Source organism: Papaver somniferum, chromosome 6 (genome assembly GCF_003573695.1).
Source record: "Papaver somniferum cultivar HN1 chromosome 6, ASM357369v1, whole genome shotgun sequence".
Lineage (NCBI taxonomy): Eukaryota > Viridiplantae > Streptophyta > Magnoliopsida > Ranunculales > Papaveraceae > Papaver > Papaver somniferum.
In genome coordinates this window covers 123063327-123074313 of record NC_039363.1, presented here as the reverse complement: position 1 = coordinate 123074313, position 10987 = coordinate 123063327, and positions in this window count along the sequence as shown.

Below are 10987 nucleotides of genomic sequence, written 5' to 3'. Positions count from 1 at the left end.
GCTGATGAAGAATCGGAAATGTGTGGGAATAGTGATCAGGAATTTGTTACCCGAGTTGAGCCTTATAATGATTATATTATTTCTGGTTCAGATCCTAATAATTTTAAAAATTATTCACCTATTCAAAAGGACGAGGATTTGACTAGAGATACCCTCGTTTCAGACGATGTAGTATGTCTTGTTTACGAAACCAAGAAAGGTTTAGAGGAACCGATTTATCCTGAGAATACTGTTTTAGAGTCATACGATTTAGAAACAATAGTCTTAGATGAACTCGTAGAGGTGAGTGAGGATGCACCGCAAGATTACAACTTAGAAGAATCAATTGCCCATTTTCAAGAATCTGATGACCTACAAATTAGGGAAGTTGTGACTAGTTTATCTAGAGACACTGAAAACTCTAAGTTTGGGGGTGAGTATCATCCTCCATGTGCTTTAACTCTTAGTAAGGTCCCTCACTTGGGACTTGACATCAATGCCTCAACCATCTTACAAGATTATCTTTATACTCGTTTTACAGAACCTAATGATATCCAACAAGAGTCTCAACTGTTAGAAACCCATCCTCTGGTTGATGTGGTTAACCCAGGCAATAATACCAAGATTGATTTTGTTTTCCCACCAAATAGTTTTCTTCCAAATGTGGGAACATATAGATTTCAAATGTGTCGAATATTAAGTTGTGAGACTAAACCTAAATGCCTTAGGAAATTAGAATCGACACATTTGCTTAAGAATGACCACTACTCTCACTGTGGTCAATTATGTAAGTCAAACCTGATTGACTTAGAGGATCCTCAGTTGTTTAGGTTATTATTATTTTGTGATTCTAAGTTCTTATTTGAGTTTTTCCAGACTCTAGGACCTAATAATTTGGATCCAACCTATGAGGAAATGCATCCGAGGAAAATATTTTATTTAGACCCTTTCATAGAACCTGAACCTGAACCGCAATTAGCGATAGTTTTCAGGAAAATAGGTAAGGGCATGCTTTTCTTGTCCATTTTCTTGGTTCAATGCAGTTTCCTATGGTCAGCTCTTTTTGGTTTTGAAGACCCACAGTTATTTCGACTGTTACTTTATGGTTCGAGTTGACCAATCCTTTTCTAAGTCTGGCTGAAGACTTTAAACTTAGCACTTCTTGGGAGGTAACCCAATCTCATGCAACACGGTAATATCCTTCCTTAACTCTTTTGCTTCAAATAGTAACCGTTTCTCCTTGTTCATGCTTTTAATTTCATCTTTAAAATATTGAGGACAATGTTAGATTTAAGTTTGGGGGTATGGGAGAAACTTTTTAGTTGCAATAAATAAACTCCAGAGCCTAGAAATTTACGCCTATTAAGGATAGCACTAACCAATCTAAGTGGATGGAAACATTTTTGTTTTAGGAGTTTAGGAACCAATCTGACTAGATGGAAACATCTATAGAGTCTATTCATAAAAGCACAGAGCTCAGGTGTTAGAATTAACATGATAGTTTTGCCATATCTCGTCGAGTCCTTTTCACTTTCTATTTTTAGTTTTCTTTTATTTCAAGTGATTTGGTGGGGCACACGATTCAAGTTGTTACCTTTGCTAGGGTGAAATAGAGTGACTGAGTTACCTTTCCAAAAAAAAATAAAAAAAAATAGACCAGACCAGTAGACCAATCGGAATAAATACTAACACTTGGATAGCAATATGTGTGTGTTCTCTCTGTCTCCGTCGCCTAAACAAGCATGGAATGCAGGATCCACGAGAATCACCATGTAATCTGCTGACAAGAAACATGTGCTTCGGTCCACAAGGTCCAATCATGTTGTTAGTTCTTAAATAAATGTGTGTTTAGTAAAGTCCACCACTGGTACCCTTGTATATGCCAGTTGTGTTGACCTAGTGTTAGGATTATTAACCACTGGTTCCCTTGTATATGCCAGTGTGTTAATATTAGTCAGACCGGCATCTCAGTCATTTAGGTTAGGTTCATCTTGGCAGAGGCCTTCAGACAGATATGGGAAACACCATTCGCTTTTCAACCATCTACATTTTTCTTTTTCCATCTTCTTAATCTTTTCATGTGATTAGTCTGACTCCGAGTATGATGTCCATCATGAAACTATATTAGTATAGCTCTGTCACTTATATGAATTTTAGTATGCTTGAGTGCAAACTCGTGTACAACAATTGGAATTTCGCATCAGGGTTCTTCCTCTTAGAGTCAATAATTGTATGCCAACCAAGGAGGTTCTTTAGTGCTTTCCAAGGTTCTGCGTAGATAGCTAGGGTTTGGAGTAAAGGTTTTGTGGGTACACCTCTGGTAAATCCTCTAGAGACAACACTCCGCCACTAGGGCTACCTAGGGGTTCAAATGATTTTCCTTTCAAGAATAAATTTGCTCGAGGACTAGCAAATAATAAGTTTGGGGGTATTTGATAGACACATTTTTGTGTCTAATTTGATCTCAATACTATATATTGTTGGCACTCGATTTTGTACTAATTTTGGTGTTTTGTGTGTTTTTTAGGTATTTTTTGGAAATAAATATTTTTGGAAAAATCAGCTCGAAAAGTCAGGGGCACCCTTGAAGGTCATTTGTTATTCGGACTCTCATCATTGGTTAAGGGGCACCTCATTTACTAAGGGGCACCTTCTTTACTATTTACACCCCAGGACAGCAACTGCTATTCGCACCCCCAGTTTGGTTAGGGGGCAGTCATCTTCTTCCTTTGAATTTAGTTTTTTGGCGGGAAAATATCTTTTCTCTTTGGCAGATTTACCAATTGATTTTTGGACGTGCTGGAGATCGATTCAATGGCTGGAATCTTTTGGAAAGATTTGATTGATATTAACAGAGTTAACATGCATGTTGGAATCAATCAAAATGGGCTGTACACGCTGTTTGATTCAAAACAGGAAATAATATTTTCATAAAACAGAGGAAGAGATACATGCAAGATATTGATTGTGGATTATACATTATTGATGGGGAGATATTTTGAAGCACTTTCCAGCGTAAAAATGATTCTCGTGAACTGGCAGGAGAAGAAAATATTGAAAATATTTTCTATAGTAAAGAGGATGATTCTCGAGTTATTGTGAATGATTTCTTCCTCCTGTTGTGTATAAATAGCATCTTGGGTTGGTAGAGAAGGGCTGTCGAGAGTTTGGGGAAGGTTTGGGACGCAGAGGAGCGGAGAAGAAGGATTAGCATCAATTCCCACCTGCTGCTGCTGCCATTAGAGGACCTTGAAGAACACGAAGAACAGACTGCACAGAGCAGTCTTATTTTCCGCATCATCGACAACAACAGCGGAGTGTCGTTACTTTACTGCAGTACCCTGATATCGTTCTTCTCTGGACGCTTATAGAGGGTCGTAGTTTCACTGTTTTATATTTTTCACTCTTTTAATCATATTTTGAGCATCAAGTATGTATTTTGAGAACATGATTATTATGAGTAGCTAAATCCCAATACTGGGATGATGGAGGAAGCTGTTTTTCAGCCATGTGTTTATTTAAATAATTCTTAATTCACTTTTTGCACCGATTTTAATTGATTTATGATTTCAATTAATTACTTGTGATTTTGTTTGATGAAACATGCTTAGTCCTATGGATGCTTGATGTGCCATGCTTATAATATACAAGTAATATTTTATGGAATCTATTTTGGCAAAGATAGAGTTAATATTTGTTTTATTTTGAGATATAATCGCCTAGGATTATTTTCTGAGCCACTTGAATATGAAACACATTGGAATCCTGAGTCCTGGTTCCTCTTGATCTTGTGACATATTTTCTGTATATATCTTTATTTTTAAATCTTTACAAATCCGAGCAACGAACTCTTATTTACCGCATTAAAACTACTACAACAACAACCTACCATCTGAATCCATTGAAACATGGCAGAAACTTATTGCTTCTTTCTATATGAAATTCTACCCTAAGCATAAAACTGCGTCTGTTAGGCAGAAAATTAGTGCTAGTGTGCAACAAGAGGGAGAGTCTCTTTATAGGTTTTTAGAGAGATTCAATGATCTCCTATCCCAGTGTCCTCACCATGGATTTGATAAGATGAAACTAGTAGAGATTATTTATGATGGTTTAGACTATTCAACCAAAGCCATGGTTGAGTCTATGTTGGTTGGTGAGTTCACCAGTAAAAGTGCTGATGATGCTTTTACCTTCTTAGGAGCTGTCGCTGAAAAATCCCAACAGTGGGACTCTTGTGTTGAACCCCCCAAAAGACTCTTGGTCAATAGAAGTAGCACCAATGTGGTAGATACAAGCTTCGGGTCTGATGCTAAGTTTGCTTCTTTGTCTAGAAGGTTAGAAGCTTTGGAATTGAATCATCCTAGACATAGGTCTCTTGTTGAACCTGATGATAGGTTTAGAGCCTCTCAAGTGTCTAGTTATGGAGTAGAACCCAATAACTCGTTTTGGGAAGGTCAGGTTAGTGAAGAGCAAGCCCATATTGTCTATAACAATGCTAGGTTTGAGAACCGTCAGAAGTTTGACCCATACTCAGAGACTTACAACCCTGGTTGGAGAAACCATCCTAATTTTTCTTGGTTAAGGGTCGGAATCAAGGACAGTCTAGTAATTCTCACCCTCCCCCAGGTTTTAGTTATGCTAAGAATTCTTCAGGTCAACCCCAGTTTCAGAGTGAGAAAAAGATTTCCACCTTAGAAGAAACCCTTACTATGTTAGCAAAGAACCATGAGATGTTATCAAAGAACCAATGTGGTTCACAAGAAGAAACCAGGAAGAATTTTAAGAATAATTCCTAGTCTCTTACTAACTTAGAACTTCAAGTCGGCCAAATAGCTAAGTTTCTTAGTGAAAGAGAAGATGGAAGGTTCCCTAGTCAAACTGATCCTAACCCTAAAGGACAGAAATCGTACAATCATGTGAATTCTATAACAACCCTTAGGAGTGGAAAGAAAGTTGACAATAAGGTTGCCATGCCTGATAAGAACATGCTGTAGTTCACCCTTCTGAGCCAGAAAATGAGGAGACTGATATAGTCTCCAAAGAGACCAATGAGGGTCATGCTGAGCCTGGATTTGTTCCCAGAGCCCCGTTCCCCCATCTGCTAGTTCCAACTAAGAGGGAGTCCAACTTTAATGATATATTGGAGGTTTTTAAGCAGGTTACTATCAACCTCCCATTGTTAGATGCGATTAAGCAGATTCCCGCTTATGCCAAGTTTCTTAAGGATATGTCTACGCGAAAGCAAAAACTTAGTGTCCAGAAGAAAGCCTTCTTAGCTAGTCATGTGAGTTCTATTATTCATAATACCACTACTCCTAAGTATAAAGACCCAGGGTCCCCTACTATTTCTTGCATAATAGGTAAATACCGTGTCGAGAAAGCTTTGCTTGACTTAGGAGCCAGTGTGAACTTACTGCCATACCATGTGTACCTTAAGCTAGGACTTGGTGAGATGAAACCTACCCAGATGACACTTCAGTTAGATGATCGGTCCGTTAAAATTCCTCGTGGTGTGATCGAGGACGTTCTTATTGAGGTCGACAAGTTTATTTATCCAGTGGATTTTGTTATCCTAGATACCTAACCTGTCCCTGACCCAGTGAACCAAATACCAGTGATTTTAGGTCGCCCGTTTTTAGCTACATCCAATGCGATCATTAACTGTCGAAATGGTATTATGAATTTGTCTTTTGGTAATATGACTATTGAGCTGGACATTTTTAATATTAGTAAGCTACCCTCTGAACTAGATGACTCGAACATAGAGGAGGTGAACATGATAGGAACATTAGTCGAGGAGTCATTACCAAACACTTTGTTAGAAGATCCATTAGAGAAATGCCTAGCTCACTTTTGGATTGATTTTGATGATGATAATGTGATTAATGAGGTGAATGCTTTGTTAGACTCAACCCCTTTGTTAGACACTAATAATGGATGGAAACCTAAGTTCGAACCACTACCAGTTTCTAAGCCTACCCTGATTCCTTAGTTAGAAGAGCTTCCTAAGTTGGACCTAAAACCATTACCAGATACCCTGAAATATGTGTTTTTAGGCTCGTCTGAGACTTTACCTGTGATTGTAGCATCCGACTTGGATAGTGATCAGGAAAGTAGGCTAGTAACCGTCCTTCAGAACAACAAGAAAGCGTTAGGATGGACCGTAGCAGACATTAAGGGTATAATCCTACTGATTGTATGCATCATATATATTTAGAGAGTGACACCAAACCTTCTAGGGAGATGCAACGTCGACTGAACCCTAATATGAAAGAAGTATTTCGAACTGAGGTTCTTAAGCTGTTAGATGCAGGCATTATCTACCCCATTTCAAAAAGTAAGTGGGTCAGCCCCGTTCAGGTTGTTCCCAAGAAATCCGGTATTAGTGTAGTCCAGAATGATAACAATGAGTTAATCCCAACCCGGGTGACCACGGGTTGGCGTGTCTGTATTGACTATAGGAAATTGAACAAGTTCACTAGGAAGGACCACTTTCCCCTTCCCTTCATCGACCAAATGCTAGAGAGATTAGATGGACGTAGCCATTATTGCTTTTTAGATGGATACTGCGGTTATAATCAGATTGCCATAGCCCCAGAAGACCAAGAGAAAACCACTTTTACCTGTCCCTTTGGTACCTTTGCGCATAGACGCATGCATTTCGGGCTATGTAATGCCTCTGCGACCTTTCAGCGTTGTATGTTGAGCATATTTTCTGACATGGTAGAACGGTTCTTAGAAGTCTTTATGGATGATTTTTCAGTGTTTGGTTCGTATTTCGATCAGTGCTTGCATCATTTGTCATTAGTTTTGACTAGGTGTAAGGAAAAGAATTTAGTGCTTAATTGGGAGAAATGTCACTTCATGGTTCGTTCATGAATTGTTCTAGGGCATATCGTATCTTCGAAGGGTATAGAGGTAGATAGAGCCAAAGTTGACCTTATTAAAACTTTACAGGTCCCAAAAACCGTAAGAGATATTAGGTCATTCTTAGGGCATGCAGGTTTTTATCGTCGATTCATTAAGGATTTTAGCTTAATTTCTAGACCTCTTTGCAATTTGCTTGAAAATGACGTTAAGTTTGTCTTTGATGATGCTTGTTTAGAGACTTTTGAGAAGATTAAGAATTTACTCACTACCGCCCCCATAGTCCAGGCACCCAACTGGAGCCTACCCTTTGAGATCATGTGTGATGCTTCAGATTATGCTATTGGTGTTGTGCTAGGTCAGCGAGAAAATAAGTTACTTCATGTGATTTACTATGCTAGCAAAACTCTGAATGATGCCCAGTTGAACTATACCACTATGGAGAAGGAACTATTAGCTATTGTGTTTGCCTTAGACAAGTTTAGATCCTACCTCTTAGGTTCTAAGGTCATAATCTTTACTGATCATGCTGCTTTGAAGTATCTTTTTTCCAAGAAGGATACTAAACCTAGATTGATTAGATGGATCCTATTGTTGCAGGAATTTTCCTTAGAATATTAGAGATAAAAAAGGTGCAGAAGATGTAGTAGCAGACCACTTGCCTAGGCTTGTTGTGGATACCCTTAATGATTCTCCTCATGTTAGGGATAGTTTTCCTGATGAACAACTGTTCTTTGTTACCCAAGCACCTTGGTATGCGAATATAGTGAATTATCTTGTTACTGGTCGAATGCCCCAACATTGGGGTAACCAAGATCGTTCTAGGTTTTTAGCCGAGGAGAAGCACTTCTTTTGGGATGATCCTTATCTGTTTAAGTATTGTCCAGACCAGATTATTATGAGATGTATAACTGAGAGTGATCAGTCCAGTATTATTTCCTTTTGTCATGATCATGCTTGTCGGGGTCACTTTAGTGCCAAGAAGACTGCTGCTAAGATATTGCAGTGTGGATTCTGTTGGCCTTCATTGTTTAAAGACTCCCATAGTCATTGTGTTACTTGTGAGCATTGTCAGAAGTTAGGAACCATTTCCCGTAGGAACATGATGCCCTTGAACCCTATTTTAGTTGTTTAGGTCTTTGATGTGTGGGGTATTGACTTTATGGGTCCGTTTTCCAATTCTTTTGGTAAACTTTACATCCTTGTCGCTGTAGACTATGTATCTAAGTAGATTGAGGCGGTTGCATGTAAAACCAATGACCATAGGGTTGTGATTGAGTTCTTGAAAAATAATATACTTACACGTTTTGGTACACCGCGAGCTATGATTAGTGATGGAGGGTCGCACTTTTGTAATGGACCTTTTAGGCTTTTGATGAAGAAATATGGTATTACACATAAGGTAGATACCCCATATCATCCACAGACTAGTGGTGAGGTAGAGGTTTCCAATAGGGAGATAAAGCGTATATTAGAGAAAATAGTTAATCCTAATCGGAAAGACTGGTCGTCTAGGCTTACTGATGCCTTATGGGCTTACCAACTGCGTTTAAGACCCCCATTGGAATGTCGCCTTATCGGCTTGTGTATGGAAAGGAATGTCATTTACCTGTTGAGTTAGAACATAGAGCTTATTGGGCTGTTAAGCAGCTAAATTTTTACTAGACAAGTCAGGAGCCCATAGGAAACTCCAGCTCAATGAGTTGGAAGAGATTCGTATAGATGCTTACGATAGTGCGAAGGAGTATAAGAACAAAATGAAACTTGTGCATGATAAGAATAATTTAAGAAAGTCATTTTCTCCAGGTCAAAAAGTTCTTCTGTATGATACCCGCTTGCATCTTTTCCCTGGGAAGTTACGTTCTCGGTGGACGGGTTGTTTTATTGTTCGCACTGTCTTTCCTCATGGAGCTGTTGAGATCGAGACACCATATGGTAGTAGTTCTTCGAAGGTTAACGGTCAGAGATTGAAACCCTTTTTAGAGACCTTTCCTACAGGTGATGTTGAGGAGGTCCTTCTGAAGGACCATGTTTACCCTTGATTGACCATCGAGGAGATTGTATGTTGTATATTAGTTTTTGATTTCTTTCTTCACCCAGGTACTATCTTTCCGACTTCTATTTTTATTGATTCCTCGTGTTACCTTACTTTTTGGTATTGCTCTTTCATTAGAAACATTGAGGACAATGTTAGATTTAAGTTTGGGGGTGGGGAAGAAACTTTTTGTTAGATTTTAGTTGCAATAAATAAACTCCGGAGCCTAGAAATTTATGCTTATTAAGGTTGGCACTAACCAATCTAAGTGGATGGGAACATATTGGTTGTAGGAGTTGAGGAACCAATCTGATTAGATGGAAACATCTAAAGAGTATATTCATAAAAGCACAGAGCTCAGGTGTTAGAATTAAAAAAAAAACATGGTAGTTTCGCCATAACTCGTTGAATCCTAATCCCTTATGTTTTTATTTCTTAAGTGATTTGGTGGGGCACACGACTCAAATTGTTACCATTGCTAGAGTGAAATAGGGTGATTGAGATAGCAAGAAAAAAAAAAGTAGTTTGAGACCAGACCATCAGACCAACCGGAATAAATTCAATGAAGTCGAGGTGCCCTTGTATATGCCAGTTGTGTTGACCTGGAGTTAGGTTTATCAACCACTGGTACCCTTGTATATGTCAGTTGTGTTGATATTAGTCAGATCGGTATCTCAGTCTATTAGGATAGGTTCATCTTGGCAGAGGCCTTCAGACAGATATGGGAAACAACGTTCACTTTGAACCATCTATTCTTCTCTTTATCCATCTTCTTAATCTTTCCATGTGATTGGTTGACTCCGGTTATGATGTCTAGAAACTATCTGAGTAGAGCTCTGTCACTTATATATGAATTTTAGTATGCTGAGTGCAAACTCGTGTACATCAATTGGAATTTCGAATCAGGGTACTTCCTCCTATAGTCAATGATTGTATGCTAACCAAGGAGATTCTTTAGTGCCTTCCAAGGTTCTGCGTAGATAGCTAGGGTCTGGAGTAAAAGTTTTGTGGGTACACCTCTGGTAAACCCTCCGGAGACAACACTCCGCCGCTAGAGCCACCTAGCGGTTTAACGGCTTGCTGCACGTGCTAAGTGTGGTCATTTTATATTAGACTTGCTCGAGGACTAGTAAATAATAAGTTTGGAGGTATTTGATAGACACATTTTTGTGTATGAATTGTCCTCAGTGTTTCTATTGCTGGTGCTTGATTTTGTACTTATTATGGTGTTTTTATGTTTGTGTAGGTGTTTTTGGAGAAATACACTTGTGTGGAAAAAGTTGCTCAAAATGTGCTATTTGGACCCCTGAAGGACATTTGCTATACGGACCCCAGATTTGGATAAGGGGCACCCAAGGTTTGAATATTGTTCACCTGCGGAGTTTGATGTTCTCAATTTGGAGGATCTGTGGCGAGATTCAATGACTCCAATCGACTCATTCTAGCCTGTTACACTCACACAGGACTGGTAAGTCCTTCAGATTCGAAAAACGTGGGACGAATACGTGGATTTTCTACACATCAAGGAGTACGTGTGCGGATGAGATAATTACGGGATTGCATCGTGATTTTACGTGTTTGGATAGAGCTTGGCCGCTGCAGAAGCGTGTGCGAGTTAAATAAGGAAGAATCAACACTCGTTGACAACGTGAGAAGAGAAGAATGGGAAGAAAATGTTCCCGAGAAGATATCCCTTCACTGCCGAATAAAGAGAGATCATTGTGAGTTATAACGGAGATTTTTCTTCGCATGTTGAGTATAAATATCACCCTGGGGTAGCAGAGAGATTATAGAGCATCACAGATGCGAAACACGATCACCAGAGAAACCTGCTGCTGCTGCTCATCTGGAGAAGGGAAAGAACAGACCATCCAAGACAGTCGTTTTTCAACAGTGGAAACGACACACGAGCGTGGGTCGAGAATCAACGACAGTACTGTTCTATCGTTCTTTTCAGTTTGTAACACTTATAACTGTTGCAAACCCGGTTATCATTGTTTCTCCCATTTCATCATTTGTACACCACCTTTGAGCAATAAAAAATGAATTTTGAGCGTGTTTTCCTAATGATGAGCTAAACCCAATCCTTGGGGCGACGGAGGGATC